The sequence below is a fragment of the Clarias gariepinus genome, chromosome 7 (assembly GCF_024256425.1).
Source record: "Clarias gariepinus isolate MV-2021 ecotype Netherlands chromosome 7, CGAR_prim_01v2, whole genome shotgun sequence".
Lineage (NCBI taxonomy): Eukaryota > Metazoa > Chordata > Actinopteri > Siluriformes > Clariidae > Clarias > Clarias gariepinus.
Genome location: NC_071106.1, coordinates 573,734 through 592,811, shown reverse-complemented (window position 1 = coordinate 592,811; position 19,078 = coordinate 573,734). Strand labels below are relative to the sequence as shown.

General features: G+C 39.2%; 1 long non-coding RNA gene across 1 annotated transcript; it reads left to right on the top strand.

The window, feature by feature from the left end:
• Window positions 1-9,845: 9,845 nt before the first annotated feature.
• Window positions 9,846-12,741, top strand: LOC128527537 (uncharacterized). Its single transcript, XR_008360886.1, has 2 exons — window positions 9,846-9,943; window positions 11,998-12,741. It is a non-coding gene; the product is annotated as an uncharacterized LOC128527537 (long non-coding RNA).
• Window positions 12,742-19,078: the final 6,337 nt, after the last annotated feature.

Below are 19,078 nucleotides of genomic sequence, written 5' to 3'. Positions count from 1 at the left end.
GTAACAAGTCTATGTTGTTCACAACACAATCCCAGCATTTTCAAAACCCATAATTTCTTTTTATTTTAATTCTACTTATGTATCAATACCAAATAAAAAATAAGTTCAAATGAAATATAATTAAGTTATAGACTTTGTTATCCGAAAAGAGCACATTTAAACTGTGTATGCCTATATATGTTTTATTGTACAAATAATGAATGTTGCGTTCGTGACATTATTACACCAGTTCTACGTAACGTCACTGCGAAAGCGCATTGAATGCGAGCCGAAGAGAGAGAAAAAACACTTTACAGTAGGGGGCGATATGTGCCTCTGGCACTACTCCGGCATTGTATCGAAGAAGAAGAACGACAGATTAAACCAACATGGTTTTAACGATGGAAGTGCAACACAGGTACTGTTGGGAAACAGTCGAGACTAGTTAGTTATTTTCTTCAACGTTGCATCGTACAACGGTGGTTAAGCAAAGAGCTACATCGTTGTACGGGAAACGCACCCCAGGTTATCAAAATAATTAGTGGTAGTTTTGCTAGGAAATAAAACCATAGTTCCCATAACTTGATGTTGGACTTGATAAAACATAGTAGATCAACATCAGCAGATGACACAACTCCCCAAATGATCACTGACTGTAGAAACCTCACACTGTTTGGATTCTGTGCCTCTCCTCTCCTGATTTTTTTTTTACCCATCCTCAGGCATCTGGAGATTGTGCCAGCTTCAGTAGACAAAGGCCAACCCTGCGAGGATCCTGAGGCATCCAGAGAAGGACCAGCTCCAGCTGGATTATGCTTCATGATGGTTGGAGCTACACATCCTGCTCCTGTGCTCCCAGTGATCCAGATCCCATCTGCCCTCTGCACCTACTGACTCCCTGTGCTGAATTGGACTTCATGTTAATTTAAAGAATTTTTGTTATATTGAACTTTCAGCTGCACAACACACATGGTGTTATATCATCTCTATCCGTTATCACCCAAATGAGGATGGGTTCCCTGTTGAGTCTGGTTCCTCTCAAGGTTTCTTCCTATTACCATCTCAGGGAGTTTTTCCTTGCGACTGTCGCCTTCACCCTTGGCGACAGTCTTGCTCAGAGACATTTCATTCATCATTTATTCCTTCATCTCATTATTATCTAGACACATTTTTCTCACACATACACGGTTTCATAAATGTTTTTTTTTAAATTCGTTCATTTTTGTGAAGCTGCTTTGAGACAATGACCATTGTTAAAAGCGCTATATAAATAAAATTGAATTGAACTGAATTCAATTGATGCTTCTGACGTTGTCTCTGGTTCAGGAGTGGATCGATACTACTGTAGAATTGAGCAGTTGTAGCCCATTTCCTGAAGACGTGTGTGTGTGTGGTGACTCTTGATGCACTGACTCCAGCCTCCCTCCACTCCTTGTGAGTCTCTCCCAATTTGTCTGTGAACACCTTTTCGTTCCAGTCAACTTTTCATGAATATGGTTCCAAACAGCACTTCCAAAAATTTCAGTGACGACTTTCTTTGGATGTCAATCATCAGCCTGTACTTAACTAAACTGAGAGATACACTGTATTTATACTGTATGAATAGTAATTAGTAAAAAACAAAATGGTAGGTGTTTTACTAGGTGACTCTACTCACGGAACAGCTATTAATTAAAATCAATTTAAATTACATTTTATTTTATTTATATAGTGCTTTTGGCAATGGTCATTGTCTTAAAGTAGCTTCACAAAATTAAAAGAAAATTATGCAAATGTGTATGAGATTTAATAAAAATGTGTATAAATCATATTAGATCCCCTTTAGTTGGTCTACCAAGCAAACAGGTCAGTGGATGATGCAATTCAATTCAGTAAATTTTTTTTGTATAGCGCAATTGACATTGTCACAAAGCAGCTTTACACAATCAAAAGAATTATTGATTCAATTCAATTCAATTCAATTTTATTTATATAGCGCTTTTAACAATGGTCATTGTCTCAAAGCAGCTTCACAAAAAATTAAAGAATTGTTTTTTTTTTAGAAAAGAAAAGAAAAGAAAATATTTGGAAGTGTGTATGTGTGAGAAAAATGTGTCTAGATAATAATGAGATGAATGAATGATGAATGAAATGTCTCTGATGAGCAAGCCAAGGGTGACGGCGACGATTAATCTAGACAACTTGGATATTTCATCTGGTTTTGTTGAGATATATAATTGGGTATCATCAGCATAACAATGGAAACTAATCCCATGCCTTCTAATGATGTTTCCCAAGGGAAGCATGTATATTGAGAACAGCAGAGGTCCTAAAACTGACCCTTGTGGGACCCCATATTTTACTGGCATTACATCAGACGGTACTCCATTTAGATCAAAATGGTATCGATCAGACAGGTATGATCTAAACCATTTTAATGCCTGTCCCTGAATACCTATATGATTTTGTAGGCGGTCTATGAGAATATTATGATCTATGGTGTCGAATGCAGCACTAAGATCAAGTAAGACTAGAATTGAGATGCAGCCTTGGTCCGAAGCTAAAAACAAGTCGTTTGCAATCTTAACTAGTGCAGTTTCTGTACTATGATGGGGCCTGAAACCTGACTGAAATTCTTCTAGGATGTTGTTTTCCTGCAAGAATGTGCATATTTGAGCTGATACTACTTTTTCTAATATTTTTGATATGAACGGAAGGTTTGAAATCGGTCTATAATTTGTTATTTCATTCGCGTCCAAATTAGATTTTTTAAGAAGCGGCTTAATAACTGCCAACTTGAAAGGTTTAGAGACGTGACCTAGATATAATGAAGAATTAATAATGTTTAGAAGTGGCTCTCCAACTGTAAGCATCACTTCTTTTAAAAATCTGGTTGGTATTGGGTCTAACAGGCACGTTGTTGATTTAGCTGAGGTGATAAGTTTATAAAGCTCTTCCTGTCCTATACCTGTAAAGCACTGAAAATCTAAATGTGAAGCTATGGGCTGAACTTGATCGTGAGATACTATTAGAGGTTGAACCTCCGTTATTTTCTTCCAGATACTATTGATTTTTTCACTAAAGAAGACCATAAAGACTTCACTACTAAAATGTTGTGGAGTACTCTCTGCAGGCATCTTAGATTTTGTTAGGCGAGCCACTGTACTAAATAAGAACTTGGGATTGTTTTGGTTTCTTGCTATCAGTTGGCTAAGATGCTCGGTCCTAGCAGTTTTTAGAGCCTGTCTATAGCTGCACATACTGTCTTTAAACGCAATTTGAAAAACTTCTAATTTAGTTTTCCTCTATTTTCGCTCGATTCATTTGAAATGACAATTTGTATGAATCAAAATGATCAGATCGTCCCTGATGAACGAGCCAAGGACGATGGCGACAGCGGCAAAGCAAAACCCCCTGAGATGGTAATAGAAGGAAACCTTGAGAGGAACCAGACTCAACAGGGAACCCATCCTCATCTGGGTGATAACGGATAGCAGGGATTGATCTGCACTCATACTGTGTGTTAGGAGGCTGGAGGTTCAGTATAACAGGAGATGTGGAGAAGTTCATATGGAGTCCAGTTGGTTATTGGAGGCTCAGGTAGACTGTAGGAAACTCCAGTCCTGAACTATCGAGTGACTGCAGTCACGAGTCCTCAGAGAACAGCTGTCTGTATCAGCCGACGCAGGACTGTCTTCATGGTAAAGTGGAACCGTCCCCAGTCACCACACGCATCCCAATCAGACCACACGGGGCGTCCATGTGACGAGATCTCCAACCAGAAGTGGGACACAGGGACAAGTCAGACAGGTCCAGAGGACAGAGGGGGTCTGGATCACTGGCGGCTCAGGATAGACATGTGTAGTGAGACAGAGAGAGAGATGGGGAGAAGGAAAGAGAAAAGGGAGAGAGGAAAAAATAAATAAATAAATTATATATATATATATATATATATATATATATATATATATATATATATATATATACATATTAAGCCAAATAAGGAAAATGTTTGTTTTTGTCATCATTTTGCTGGTTAAAAAGTAAATATTTTAAAGTAAATTTTTATGTACAATGCTCAAAATACTGATGTATTTACACAGACTAGAGTCACAGCTGTCCAAAGATGCTGTAATGATGATGATAAAGAACAGCTGAGCTACAGTGACCAAGCTGATGGTGAAAGTACCGAGGTGAATGATGATGAGGAAGATGCAGAGCCACCTGATATAAAAGACAATCTGAGCCAATGGACACTTTGTTTGTATGCATTTATTTTCATCCACCATGCTGAGAAAAAAAGTGTTTGTACTATATGTTTATTTTGTAGTTTATCATCATAAGGGTAATGCATATATTTAGTTTGTTATACATTAGTTAGTAGTTTCATATACATTAGTTTGTAATCACTTTATCACAAATAAAATGAATAAATACATTCCTGGAGATATAAATGTGCTTTCTTATTATTGGCACTGATGAAAAGAGTCTAATATAACCAACGTTGTGCCAACACTGACCCCCCACCCCCAACCCCCTTGCCATTATCTACTGATTCAACCTATCTTTGCCCCCACCAATGAGCCAACGTTGGGCCAATGGACTAAATGACATTGGTGCGACCACTGAGGCCAACATTAGCCCAATGTATGCACTGCCATTGGCCCGGCATTGGCCCTTCAGCAGTGTGCTATCTGGGCAGTGCCTGTTGTTTTCCCTGTGATGACCATATACTGTACACTACTCCCGGGTCTTTATAAAGATCTTTTTGAGGATCTTTGGAAATTGTTTGAAGAGCTCTTTGTGTGACACATACATTTTAAAGATTTTTTTTTTTACAGTAGTATCATTATTAGCGGTCTAGTATTTCTGGTCTATATTTCATGTAAATAGCTACAAATAGTTAACGTCTTGAAAACATTCTTCCTCACACTGTAAATGAAAGCTTTTACACATTAAATAATCTCTTTACATGAATGGGACGCTGCTGTCCTTTGTGTCCGTGTTGAAACAGAACAGTCTTCCTAGAATACAGGAATTCTATTATTATGTAAATTTTGTGCAGGCTTGTATAGACTTACTTACAGATGAGAAAAATCTGTAGGGTTTAAAATGACAAGTTGCTGTAAATCACATATTTTCATAAAAGTAAGAAAATAGTTTTTTTTCTTTTACAAGTTTTAATACTTCAATAACATTAAAAACTTGTTGGTAGACTGAGCATAGACTGAACTGAGACACTGTGCTGAAATAAAGTTTATTATAGTTCAGAGTAACACAGAGAAGGGCGGTAACTATATACATTTACTTTGTCACTGTACTTAAGTACACTTTTCAAATATCTGTTCCTTTACTTGTAGTATTATTAGTGAATACATTTAACTATTTGTTCAATTAATTTTACAACAAATGTCTATACTTAAGACTTTAGACTGCATTTCTGTATGGCAGTGTTTTCCATAAACAGTGCTGTGTAGTATTTGATGTTCTAATATTATCATTGTGAAATGATCTAATAACATGGATAGAATTAATATTACAGTGAGTAGGTGAAGGTACACAGTCTTTATTTGAACTAATGGGTTGAAATGTGTTCACTCAGCCAATCATCATATGAATGAATAAAAGAATTCACAGTCTGATTGGAACTATGTACACATGGAGGATTCAACCCTTTAATTTGATAGCACAGAGGTAGTGTGAAACAATTCTCACACAAAGGATTGTGCATTACTTTAATAGGTTTCTTTTTTTTACTTTTATCTAAATAAAAGCTTGATTGAAAAAAAAGTCTAATTTTAAGAGTGTCTAATTTGTGTCAAATTTCTCCATAAGATAAGGAGTTTTGTAAGAGATTGTGTTCATCATGCGAATGTACTCACTGAATCACATGGTCCACCCTGACATATGAATAGCTAAAAATAATTAACCCTACACTGCACATGAAAGCTTTGACACATTAATGTGCCTCAACATGCAACAAATAATCTCTAGAGTTTATCTTCCAGAGTTTGAAGCTGCTGTTGTGTACGTGTAGAAACACAACCTGTCTGACTGGATTACAGGAATCTTATTATTGTCTTTAGAGCAGAATTGTAGGGACTTATTTACACATTGGAAGTAATCTGTAGGGTTTAAAAGAAACGACAAGCTGAGAGGAAAGAGAGGAAATTCAGTAATTTCCTTTGCTAAAATAGCCCTAAGCAAGGAAAGAAAATAAGTTAAAGAGCTTGGACCAGATCGAGTTGAGCACTTCTTATGCCTATTTACAGGCAATTATTAAAAGTTTAATGTTTACATTTACATTTAGGCATTTGGCAGACTCTCTTATCCAGAGCGACTTACAAAAAGTGCTTTAAAGTTTATATCATTGGATACATACTTACACTGGGTTAACTAGGTTAATAATTAAGTGCCATCAGTCCAACACAACTGGGAAGAGTTTTTTTGTGTGTGTGTGTGTGTGTGTTAGTCCGAGTACTGGAGAAACAGATGCGTCTTGAGTTGTCGTTTAAAGATAGTCAAAGTCTCTGATGTACGGACATCTAGAGGAAGTTCATTTCACCACCTAGGTGCCAGAACAGAAAAGAGCCTGGATGAATGCCGCCCTCGATCCCTGAGAGATGGTGGGATGAGGCGAGCAGTGCTGGAGGATCGGAGGGAACGTGGTGCAGTGCGTGGTGTAATTAGAGCAGAAAGGTAAGTGGGTGCTGGGCCATTTTTAGCTTTGTAGGCAAGCATCAGCCTTTTGAATTTGATGCGGGCAGCTACAGGAAGCCAGTGCAGGGAGCGGAGGAGTGGGGTGGTGTGGGAGAACTTGGGAAGGTTAAAAACGAGACGTGCTGCTGCATTCTGGATTGTGGACAGAGGCAGGCCTGCCAGGAGTGAGTTGCAGTAGTCCATTCTTGAAATAACAAGGGACTGAACAAGCACCTGAGTAGCCTGTGAAGAAAGAAATGGGCGGATTCTTCTGATATTGTAAGGAAGAAATCTACAAGAGCAAGTAAGGTTAGCGATGTGATAATTGTCCACGGTTACCCCAAGATTGCGGGCGGTGGTTGAAGGAGTGATTTGGCTGTTGTCCAGGGATATCACAAGGTCTTGACATGGGGATGAGTCACAAGGGATAAACAACAGTTTGGTTTTACTGAGATTGAGCTTCAGCTGATGAGCAGCCATCCATACCTAACAATGGTATGAAAATTCATGCGATGATATGACCTTACCAAGAGACCGGGTATAGAGGGAGAACAGAAGAGGACCAAGTACTGAGCCCTGCGGGACACCAGTAGAGAGTCTACGTGGGGCAGATGTAGATCCCCTCCATGTTACCTCATATGACCTATCTTCTAGGTAAGAAGCAAACCATTGCCACGCTGTTCCACAAATTCCAAGGCTTGTGAGAATAGATAATAGAATCTTGTGGTTCACTGTGTCAAATGCAGCTGACAGGTCCAGGAGGATGAGGACAGATGACAGTTTAGCTTATCTAGCAGCATGGAGCTTCTCAGTGACTAAAAGAAGGGCAGTCTCGACCACTCGAGTCTTGAGTAGTGAGGAGAAGATGTTGTGGAGTTTGCCAGGATCATGTGCAGAGGCTTCCAGCTTTTCTCCGAAGAAGGTAGTTTTGGCAGAAGTCACGTCACATGAGAATTTCGAGAGAAGAGTCTGCAGTTCTTATTTCTCTCCTGTTGTTGCGCACTACATCAGATAGCCAAGGAGCAGGACAAGACGTCTTCTATGGTTTAGATGACAGCGGGCAAAGGAGATCTATGGATGAGGAGAGAGAGGAGAGGAAAGTTTCAGTCGCAGTCTCTAGTGGTAGAGAGGAGAAGTAGTCTGGGTCTGGGAGGGATGATAAGGTGCAGGAAGACACAGAGGAAGGGAAGACAGAGTGAAGGTTTTTGCGGGTAAAAGAAACATTTTGATGGTTAGGTTTACATAGAATAGGAAGGGTTATGGTGAAGGATACCAGATAATGATCAGATTTATGAAGAGGAATAGTAGTGATACCTATGACTGGGGAGGAGGGGGGGCAAAAAACGAGGTCGAGAGAATTCCCTACCTTGTGTGTGGGAGGGCAGCTTTCACACACAAGGCAGGGAGTTTAGAGTTAAAGAGAAGAAGTTAAGGAGAGGGCGAAGGAAAGAGGATTGGAGTTTATCAGATGGAAGGTTGAAATCTCCTAGAACAGTGAGAGGAGTGTTAGCAGAAGGAAAAATACTAAGTAGCATGTCCATTTCATCTAAAAAGTTTCCTAGAGAGCCAGGAGAACGGTAAATAACTAAGATGTGGAGGTTAACTGGAGAGGTTACCTTAACTGCATGAAATTCAAATAATGAAAAACTGAGATGAGACAGGGGGGTAGGCGAGAAGGACCATCTCTTGGACAAAAGGAGACCTGTACCACCACCTCTGCCAGTTTCTTGTGGAGTGTGAGAGAATACATAGGCAGAGGATAGGGCAGCCGGTGTAGCTGAGTTCTGAGGAGATATCCAGGTCTCAGTTAGTGCCAGAAAGACAAAAGAGTAATGGGTAGCTAGGGCAGAGATAAAATCTGCTTTCTTTACAGCAGATCGGCAGTTCCAGAGCCCACCTACCACCAGTGCAGGGCAATAAGACAATACTGGAGGGTAGATAAGGTTTCTGGGAGATCTGCCTCTGCTGTGTGAGTAAAAGCATATTGGTCTGTGAGAACTGAAAGAGATAGGTTGAAGACACATGCTTGACTGAGGTAATTGTCTATAAAACTTGTAATTTCTTGGTAAACAAGAGTTTGAGTCAATTCTCTATGTTAATTTTGTTTGCGCCCAAACAAACCGTACTGGTCCGCTGATGCTAGTAAAATCAATTGAATGCAATTTTATTTGCAAAACACCTTAATTCAATTCAGACCAGAGTTTATAGTGATAGTAATATCATTTAATGATGGCGATCTAATCAAATATTATTTAGATAATTTGGAATTGGTGTTAATTTTGTGCTTGGTGTATGTCTTTTTCCATATGTTATATGGCCATGAAAAACATCAACAAAGCCATTTGCAGGCGAGAAACATTAGCGCCCTGCCTGAACAGAAGAACCCTGACCTAGAGTAAACGATGACTTATTCGCAGTGCACAACATATAAGTATAAACATTTTTAATGCTTTCTGTTTAAAGTGATGAAAAGCTTTCTCTATATTTGTGCATTTACACATCAAACAAGGGAATAAATTATCTGAAAGTAAACAAGAGATGGGTTTTGAATAGTTTGGTTTTAGCTGAAAATGAAGAGAAGATACCACATCATTATTTGAATTAATGACCCGCTTAACCAGATATGGAATGACGTGAGAGAAAGGAATAATAGATTAGGATAGATGAGTGAGCTAAGGTTCTGTTTAAACCACAACATTATCTAGAGCCAAATATTAATAGCGTTGAGGTAGCATTATAACTGGAGTTACCAGTTTGAGGCGGTGAGAGAGTATATTAGGTTACGGTATACAAGACAGCACAAAGCTCATTTCATAGAACAAATTCGAAGAGCAACTACATGCATAACATTAGATGTGTTCAGACAAGTTAATCGTGAGTGTTAGAGATGAATGTGTATCAATAGTATAATGCATTGGCCTGGAATAGCAAACATTTTCTCTCTCATTAAACAACTCAGGCACTAAACACATTAAAATACAAGAGGGGAATTAGGAGTGGCAAATTCTGATTACGTGCCGATCACGCCACTATCACATGATCCAGACAACAACAACAGTCAGCCAATGAATCTCCACCACGCAGACTTAAAGATCTTATTGGCCAAAAACGTAGGGGAGGAGTGGCAAGCGTCTACAGATTTCAAATAAAATGTCTGGACCTTACCGTCTTTTGCCAGTGATTCTAGGACAGCATGGCGGTTACACAACGAGGGCGAGAGTTTATCGCGCGTGGATGGATCTGCTGTACGCGAAGCTTCCGCACACCATCGCTGGATTTAAACCAGGTACGGTCCAGCCGGGTGCAATGTTCTATCGGGACAGCTTGCACTTGCATTCGCGGAGCACTATGGTTGATCGAGACCGGTTGTGTGTTGTCCAACCGAGTGCAATGGGTTATCAAGATGGTGCGTGTATGGTCCGACCCAGTGCAATGGTTTATCGAGGCAGCTTGCACATGGATCCGCCAGGGAGGGGCGGGGCCAGCCTTCCACAGCGGGGGAGAAATCGTTTAGGAAGTGTGCAGGAGTGCTGCATTTGCGTGCTTTGTTCTGCCACTTCGCCCACTCCCGCCAACTGCGATTCGCCAACCACAACCTTTAAGGGTGGTGTACACCTGGTAGAGCTCGTTGAAATGGCGGGTGCCTGGCCTGACTGCTCACTCACGCATCGTTGGGGATGGCGTAACACACTCGGAGGGCAGCACTATCCCCTCCTTCTGGTTGACGGGGGTCACAGACGGTGTGGAGTCCTGGGTGTAGGCTTATTTTTAATAAACAATCAAACTGTAAAGTAAATAAAAGTTGTATGTAAAATTTTAGTGTGTCTATTTTGTGTAAACCAAAAATTCTCAAAAATTACCTTGGCTGTAGGGCAGTCGCATGTGAAATCTTGCCATCTCGGCCGTAAGGGAAATGCACCCGCTGCCTCGGCACCTCTGCCGTAGGGTGGACGAGACTGCCACCCCTATGGCACCTTGGCCGTAGGCCGGGCACGGCAGCAGTCCTATGCCTGGTACAACTCTGTTTAATGAGCTTGATACAGCGGTGTACGCCTGGTACAACTCCGTTCACTAGCTCATTGGAGTGGTGGGTGCCTGACATGACATGAGCTTTTTAACTTATTTAAAAAAAACAACCAACCTGGGGGCGCTGTTGAGCTCGTGATGGAGTTGGACGTGTTTTGGCAGGCTCCAGAGGATTATTGTTAAAATTGTTATTAAATTGCGCTTTCCAGTTTTAATTTTACTGTCATTCTTCCCCATTAACAGTTTTATTTGTACATTTGTCTCTAAAGGTGGTTACAATGTCCGGTAAAAACACTAAAACTCGTAGTACAACGCAGTCACAACTGAGGCCTTATCCACAGGTCACGGGCTCACCTTCGCGTGATTCGCCGCCGCGCGCTGACCCCACGGTTCACCAGGCAGTCTCTGTGATTGACACGGGTGCACTGAAGCTCAAGATATTGTCCTCATTGAGGAACGAAATCGCGGATATTTTTAAGGTGGAACTGCTTGCTGCATTGGGTGATGACTTGTCCACAATTAAATCGGAATTACAGGCTGTAAAGACACAACTGGCTAATGACAAGGCCGCCATTGATGCTGGACTGTCTGCGCTAAAGGGTACCGTATGTGAGATGGAGCGTTCGCTCTGCGGTTGTACTGATGATATTACTACAATGCAAAGTAAGATACAACGTCTTACAGCAGATTTAATTAAACTGAATAACAAATGCGAAGATTTGGACGCTAGATCACGTCGTAATAATGTTCGCATAATTGGTGTTCCTGAGGGTCCTAACAGCTGCACTACCTCTAGCATCGCTGCGTTGCTTAAAGAGGCGCTAAGCCTGGAGAAGGAGCCGACTTTAGACCGATCTCACCGCACTCTACAGCCTGTAACAAAACCTGGTGAACGACCTCGAGCTGTTGTGGCCAGATTTCAGTACCACAGTGGATGCCTTGATGTTTTACGGCGTGCCAGAGAGTTAGGGCAGATTAAATTAAAGGATGTATGTGTGTGTGTGTGTGTGGGGGGGGGGGTTCATTTTTCTTTTCATTTGATAATAATAATACATTTAATTAGTTGCTTCTGTAATGTTTATGTATGACAATTGTTTAATAAAAAAACTTTGAAAAAAAAGAGAAAAAAATAAATAAACAACCAACCTATAAAGTAAATAACTGTTTTATGTAAAATTTAAATGTCTATTTCGTGTAAACTAAATTACTTGTTACAACACATACAGTACCTATATGTGACACACAGAGCTCAAAGGAATAAATTGCTCACTGTAGGTTTATGTTTGCTAATGGACTGTTTTTTTTTCAATACAGGATGTTGGGGATTGTTGTCCTGGTGGAAGCTATAATTACCGTGATGTTTTGTGATACTGTGGTGTTTCCATCTCCAAACCTAACTGCAGGTATAGTATTCTAGTAGTCTTATGCAAATTAAAAAGATTTTCTAAATCCTGTCTAACCAGACTAAATTCTCTCAGTATTCCACATGCGTCTCCCAATATTCTGCAGCTAAAGTCAAAAGAATTTCATCATGCCTTTCTTCAGTAATGGACCTTCCAGGGTAAATGGAGACCATAGCGGTAAAGATCACTGTCTGTTGTGACAAATATATCTGCTGTTTCCAGGTCTTTCTAGGAAACTTCTACTCCCTTCTAGTTTTGTAAATAGTTTTTCACTCTATCCAATCATGAGATGTTTCATCCACTGCTTAACAAGTGATTTGTTTGCTTGTGTTTAGTGATGAGTTTCTTTTTTTCACAGAGTCAAAGTATGAACTTACCAACACCCACTTATCCAACGTGACCTTAACTGGAACAGGTAAGAGAACTACTGAGTAATATTACATTTGTGAGAACTTTTTACAATTTTAACCTGATGATTTTCCCCAAAAAATTAAACCAATTCTTTCACACTATTCTTCACAATTCACTGATCATGTGTGTGAACGTGCTTTGCTGTTTCTACTGTGTTGGAACAAGTGCAATAAAAAAAAATGTAACAAAAAAATGTTATCATGAGAGTTTCTGAATAATTAAAGAAATAAATCAGAACAAAATACCTTTTTGTCCTTTTGTCCTGTAAAAGTGTCCTTTTACTTCCTGTCACCTCCTTTACTTAATGAAACACCACCACCTGCTGGTGTAATTATGTACAGGCAAGAAACTGTTTGATCTCTGAGTAATAAACATAAATACATCTAAAACATTACCACAGAGACTGAAGAAGGTGATAAATGACCAAGGTCTTACAATCTAAAGATGGTAAAAGTTAGGATCATTTTTATGTCATAATATGCCATAATTAAATGCCATAAAAATCTACCTTTAAAAAGTTGCTTATTGCCTTTTTAGGGAAAAAATACTGCTAATCACAACCTCGATATTATAACGTGTGCCTCACGGTCTTTGGCTGCGTATTCTTTAATCTAATATACTTCATCGCCTCTCTCTGTTTCTTCATTCACTTTATACCGTTTAATAAAGTTATCATTTAGCTAACCAGTACCACATTCTCAGCTAGTTCCCTTAACTGAAGAACCTTTTTTCTTTACCCGTCCTGAGTGGTTTAGTTAATAAAATAAGGTTCCTGATATTAATGTGTAACTCATTCTAATGTGTGATGCTGTAAGAACTGATCAAATCAGGAAATGAAGTTTGTGTAATGGGTAAATAATCAGGTAATCTAACGTAACATTAACACTATGGGGCTAGCTCTGAGATTAGCCTGATAGCATTTCTCTCACACGGAGCTGCAGTAGTTAGCGCTGGTTTAGGGAGGGAACAGCCGGACATGATTGTGTATTTTTGTACAACATGTCACATTTACACATCAGCAGTTTAAACTTATGAATTAAATGTCCCGTTATATTCATCTGTTTTAGCTCTGGAGGCGGGGCCTGTCTAGCACGAGCCAATCAAATCAGAGACCTTATGTACAAAAACAAGTCATAATAACTACATAATACAGAATAAGGAATTAAATTATTAAATATTCACCCCAAATAGACACCAAGTGGAAAACTAGAGCTTGAATATTTTTTTCCACTGCCACTATAGATTTTTGAGAGTGTATTGAGAAATGTGTTTTTAAATGGTGAAACTGTTAAAATGAAAACTTTTAAATAGTGTGAAAATATTCCATTCCATTCACACTCGCGCATCATCTAAACTATATTCAGGGTTGTGGGGGCCTGGAGCCCATCCCAGGAGGGCACGAGGCAGAGTACATCCTGAATGGGTGCCAATTCATCGCAGGGCACACACACTTACACACACACTTACACACTCATACACACACACAAACACTCAATCACACACACACTAAAATATGATTCTGTGGCCTCGTAAATTTCACAATATGAAAAAGGTTATGTTCCCATAATAAGATCTCTAAAAATCACATACATCATTGTTTTAGTTGGACATATTATAATAAATGCAACTATGAATTTAGTTTTAAATTTACACTATAATTTAAATTTATTTTACAAATATAAATTAACATTTGACTAACTGAACTATATCTTTAACATGCACTTAATATTTTTAATACATTTTAGTTAAAATATCTGGTAATGGAGTAATTATACTGATTAGTTTCAAGAACTACAATCATCACTCATAAAAACTCAATATTCCTTATGTTTAACTTAATATTTGCGTAAAAAATTACATTACAGTACATTGCCCCACGCAAGAGCTCATAAGAAGTCTGATATAATAATAATAATAATAATAATAATAATAATCATGCATTTTATTTATATAGGCGCCTTCCTGGTCACCCAAGGTGACCTTTCAGATCAAACAAGAATAAATTATAGAATAAAACAGGATTAGATTGGTAACAGAGATAACATTAAGTAGTAAAAGAAGATTTAAAGAAAATTTAATGAAAAGAGACAGTGTCATAATTTAAGACATAAACTCTGGTGTAAAAGGAGAGATTTATTCGTTTAACACCCAGCATGCACGTGCATGTCCACCTCACACACTGTACCACGAGTCTGATTGTTTCACTCGGACACTTTAAGGAGGAAACGCAGACCAAAGCAGGTTTAAACAGCGGAAATGAGGTGCAGTGTCCGGACTCTGGCAGTGTTTAGGCAGGGAGCATGATGGGGCAGTAAAGGATCTGCCCAGCCCAACTGTGGTTCTCTCCTTTCGCCGCTCACTGCGGTCAGTCCTGAGGCTCCGCCCACCCGCTTTATTTATGTGCGTATTTTTAACATTGTTAAACACTAAGCATGCTGCGGTAGTTTGAAAACCGTAAATGCATCAGCTGTGCGTCCAGCAGGAGTAACACTGCAGAGAGCAACAGCTTTGAGTCCAGTAGTAATGAGTCGTTCACAAATGATTTGAGTTCAGTAGTGATGAGTCGTTCATGAATGATTCGTTCTTTTTACATAAGTCTTTAACATGAAGAATGAGTACTGTCGGAGAGTGATTAGTTCATTTTCGACTGGAGGCGCAAGCGCAAAGCATCGCAAAACCTCCATAGGTTATGTACAGGAAACAGAATTGAGTACAGTGAAGCCTTGGATTACAAACACGTATTAGTTCCTGAAGTGGCTCGTATTGCAAAACACTCGTAAACCAAATTTTATTTTCCCATAAAAAATAATGGAAACTCGAATTTTTCATTCCACAGCCCAAAAAATAAATACATAAAAATAATTAACACAAAATCTAAAGTAAAAGTAAAACAAATTAACCTGCATTTTACCTTTAAAAAAGTAAAAAAAAACGTTTCTGTTTGTGCGTGCAGAGGCTGTGTTTGTGTGTGTGTGAAGCTAAAGTACGAAAGTAACAAGCTTTTCACACACGCACACACACAGCCAAAACACTGTCTTATCGGGAAAATAAACAAGAAATCTCTCCAATGACACTCGATTGAGTGACACACTAACGGAATCACTGCTGTAAAGTACAAATAAAACTAATTAACCTGAACTTTACCTTTAAAAAGAATCATGACAGAGCAGTGTTTCACTGTAGAGCAGAGAGAGAGTGTGTGAAGACAAAAGGAGGAGGGGTTTGTGTGTGTGTGTGTGTGTGTGTGTGTGTGTGTGTGTGTGTGAGAAGGCGAGAGGAGGAGGGGTGTGTGTGTGGCACGGTGTCCAATGTCGCGAACACACAAGGAGCAGGCTGATACAGAGAGAGTAAATCGATCTATAACTCCTTTAAGGAGACTTTCTTTTGCTTTACACGCACGCTGTACACACGCACTTACAAACACAAAATAAAATATGTTTTACACACACACACACGTGGTCACAGTGTTATAGTGAACAGTACACACGTGCACGAATGTTGATTATACCAGTAAGAGATGAGCACTAAGACCCAGCAGAGGAGACGATTACCCACAATTCCGCAGCGAAAAAGAGAGAAAAACCGTTGGCTCAGTTGTGATCACGTGACGCTCGGCGTCAAAACCAGAAGCGCATGTGTGATACATGATACTCGGTATTCGTAAACCAAGACTTGTTCGTTTTTCAAGTCTAAATTTATAAAAAATCTTTGCTCGTCTTGAGGAACCTACAGGGTGCTGGTCGAAATTGGGCTACTGTTGGTCGAAGAAGGAGAGGAGGAAGGTGTGTTCGAAAACAGAGAGAGAAGAGGAAAGGCAAGAGTTTAGGAGTGATAGTAGGGACATCTCTGATATGATGCAGAGAAGGAAGGTGGATATACTGTGTGTCCAGGAGACCAGGTGGAAAGGTAGCAAGACCAGAAGCTTAGGATCAGGGTTCAAATTGTTTTACCAATTGTGTTGGTAGGGGAGAGTGTAGCCAGACAACACAGAATGGTCGTGTGTAAAATGACCCTGGTGGTGAGGAAGGTGAAGTAGACAAAGGCAGAGCAGAGGACAAAGTGGTGGAAGCTGAGAAAGGAAGAATGTAAAGTCTTTAGGGAGGAGTTGAGACAGGCTATGGGTGGTCAGGAGGTGCTTTCAGCTGACTGGACAACTATAGCCAAGGTGATCAGGGAGACAGGTAGGAGGGTACTTGGTGTATCATCAGGTAAGGGAAAAGTGGACAAGGAGACTTGGTGGTGGAATGAGGAAGTCCAGGAGTGTATACAGGGAAAGAGGCTAGCTAAGAAGAAGTGGGACACTGAGAGGACTGAAGAGAGTAGACAGGAGTACAGGGAGATGCAGAGTAAGGTGAAGGTAGAGGTGGCAAAGGCCAAACAAAGAGCATATGAGGACTTGTATGCTAGGCTAGACAGTAAGGAGGAAGGGGTGAATCTGTTGGAATGGGTGGAGAAAAGTGTCAGGTGTGTTGTGCGATAAAAGAGTATCAGCGAGAATGAAAGGAAAGGTGTACAGGACAGTGGTGAGACCAGCGATGCTCTACGGCTTAGAGACAGTGGCACTGAAGAAAAGACAGGAGGCAGAGTTGGAGGTAGCAGAGCTGAAGATGTTGAGGTTCTCCTTGGGAGTGACAAGGATGGATAGGATCAAGAATGAGTTTATCAGAGGGACAACCCACGTTAGATGTTTTGGAGATAAAGTCAGAGAGGCCAGATTGAGGTGGTTTGGACATGTTCAGAGGAGAGATGGTGAATATATCGGTAGAAGGATGCTGAGGTTGGAACTGCCAGGCAGGAGGTCTAGAGGAAGACCAAAGAGGAGATTTATGGATGCAGTGAGAGAGGACATGAAGTTAGTTGGTGTGAGAGAAGAGGATGCAGAGGATAGGGTTAGATGGAGGCAGATGATTTGCTGTGGTGACCCCTGAAAGGGAACAGCCCAAAGACAAAGAAGAAGAAGAAGACAGGCAGCTTAATTAGCAGCATAATGCAGCATAACTTTGTTTACAAAACAGGACTTTAAACTTTTTACTCCAGCTAAAGTCCTTAGTACATGATGTTCTTAAATCTATTTAAAGTGCAAAAGTGCTACAAGTACTCCACAAACAACAGACTTAAAGGTGCTATTTAACTAAAACTGTGAAATAAATGTAGTATTTATCTATTTTAGTTGGGAGAAAGTAATATAAAATGGAAAATTAAAGTGAGATGTTATATACTGTATGTTGTGATACAGTAAGTAGAATAAAAGTAACTATTTTTATAAAATTGTTTTGTAAAACATTTTAGATATTTTGTCTATGTATTATATCTCTTTTATAGCAGCAACACCACTAAAGAAGAAAAGTTAAATGTAGAAAACAAAACATAGAAGGTAAATGTCAAACTTTCATTTTAATGTTATTTTAAAGTATAAATATGTAACAATTCACTCAAAGATCCCAACATATAAGTTATGAGTTACACCTTGATTAAGTGGACTGGGAGCGTTTATAGGAAACAGAAACATCGGAAACATCTGGATAACAATCATCAGTCCAAATGTTGAATTTGTAAATACAGCAACACCTCATGGTCCTGATGCAGATCTTAATTAATCTGGTTATGTAGAGTGCAATTAAAAATAAAAAAAAAGAATATTGTGGAAAAGTTACTGTTCTTTTAAAAAGTGTATCTTTTTCACAATATTCCAATTTTCCCTAGATTATTCATTAACTGAAGTTGAAAATTGGTATAGTTGATATTAATACAAATATATTTGATATTAAAATGAAGTTGTGTATCATTCTTATACTGTACATGGGACATTCAAGTCAAAGCGGGACTTTTGATTGTGCAGAATAGCAGAACACACTAAAAGCTCCCTTTATTTCTCTCTCCATGTACATTTCTCTATATACAAGGTTGTGCAGTGTTCTGAAATGACGTAATGCCTTTGGTAATCAGATCAGACTGTTGTTCCTAAAAGCATTCCCCTGGAATGTTCACTGGAATGACTGTAGTGAGCTCTGAGCTATCAGCCAGGAGCAGTTGGCACCATTCAAGTGGTTTACTGTGGGTTCGAGTCTCATCACCATCCTGTGCTGGAAGTCTTCTGTAAATGTCAGAATCAAATCAAGATTTAGACTGTCATTACTCCATCAAAACGCATTTGTGTAGTTTCTACACTTTGCAGGACACTAAAGAGTGTGAAGGTGTAAAATCTCTCAGATGTATAATGGGTGACTTATTAGATTCTAATACAAAGTCCACTTTCCACATCATAACTGTATCATGTTAGTGGCAGATGTATTGCCTGAGAGATCGATTCAGCTCAATGTTTTTATGATCTTGTTAAATGTTATTTGCAAAGTAAACCAGGTTGAGTTTCCACTTTGTCTTGTCAAATTTGATAAATAAAAGTTTAATTAAAAGGGTAATGTGTGTATTGTTTCTTTGTTTATAATTTGGTGTCATTAGATACACTGTACACCTGAAATAAGTAAGTATATCAGTTAAAATATTTAGTAAATGTAGCACATTTGTGCTTGTTTGTTATATAATAGTCCAAATAATAATAATAAAAAAAAAAACTCAAAAAA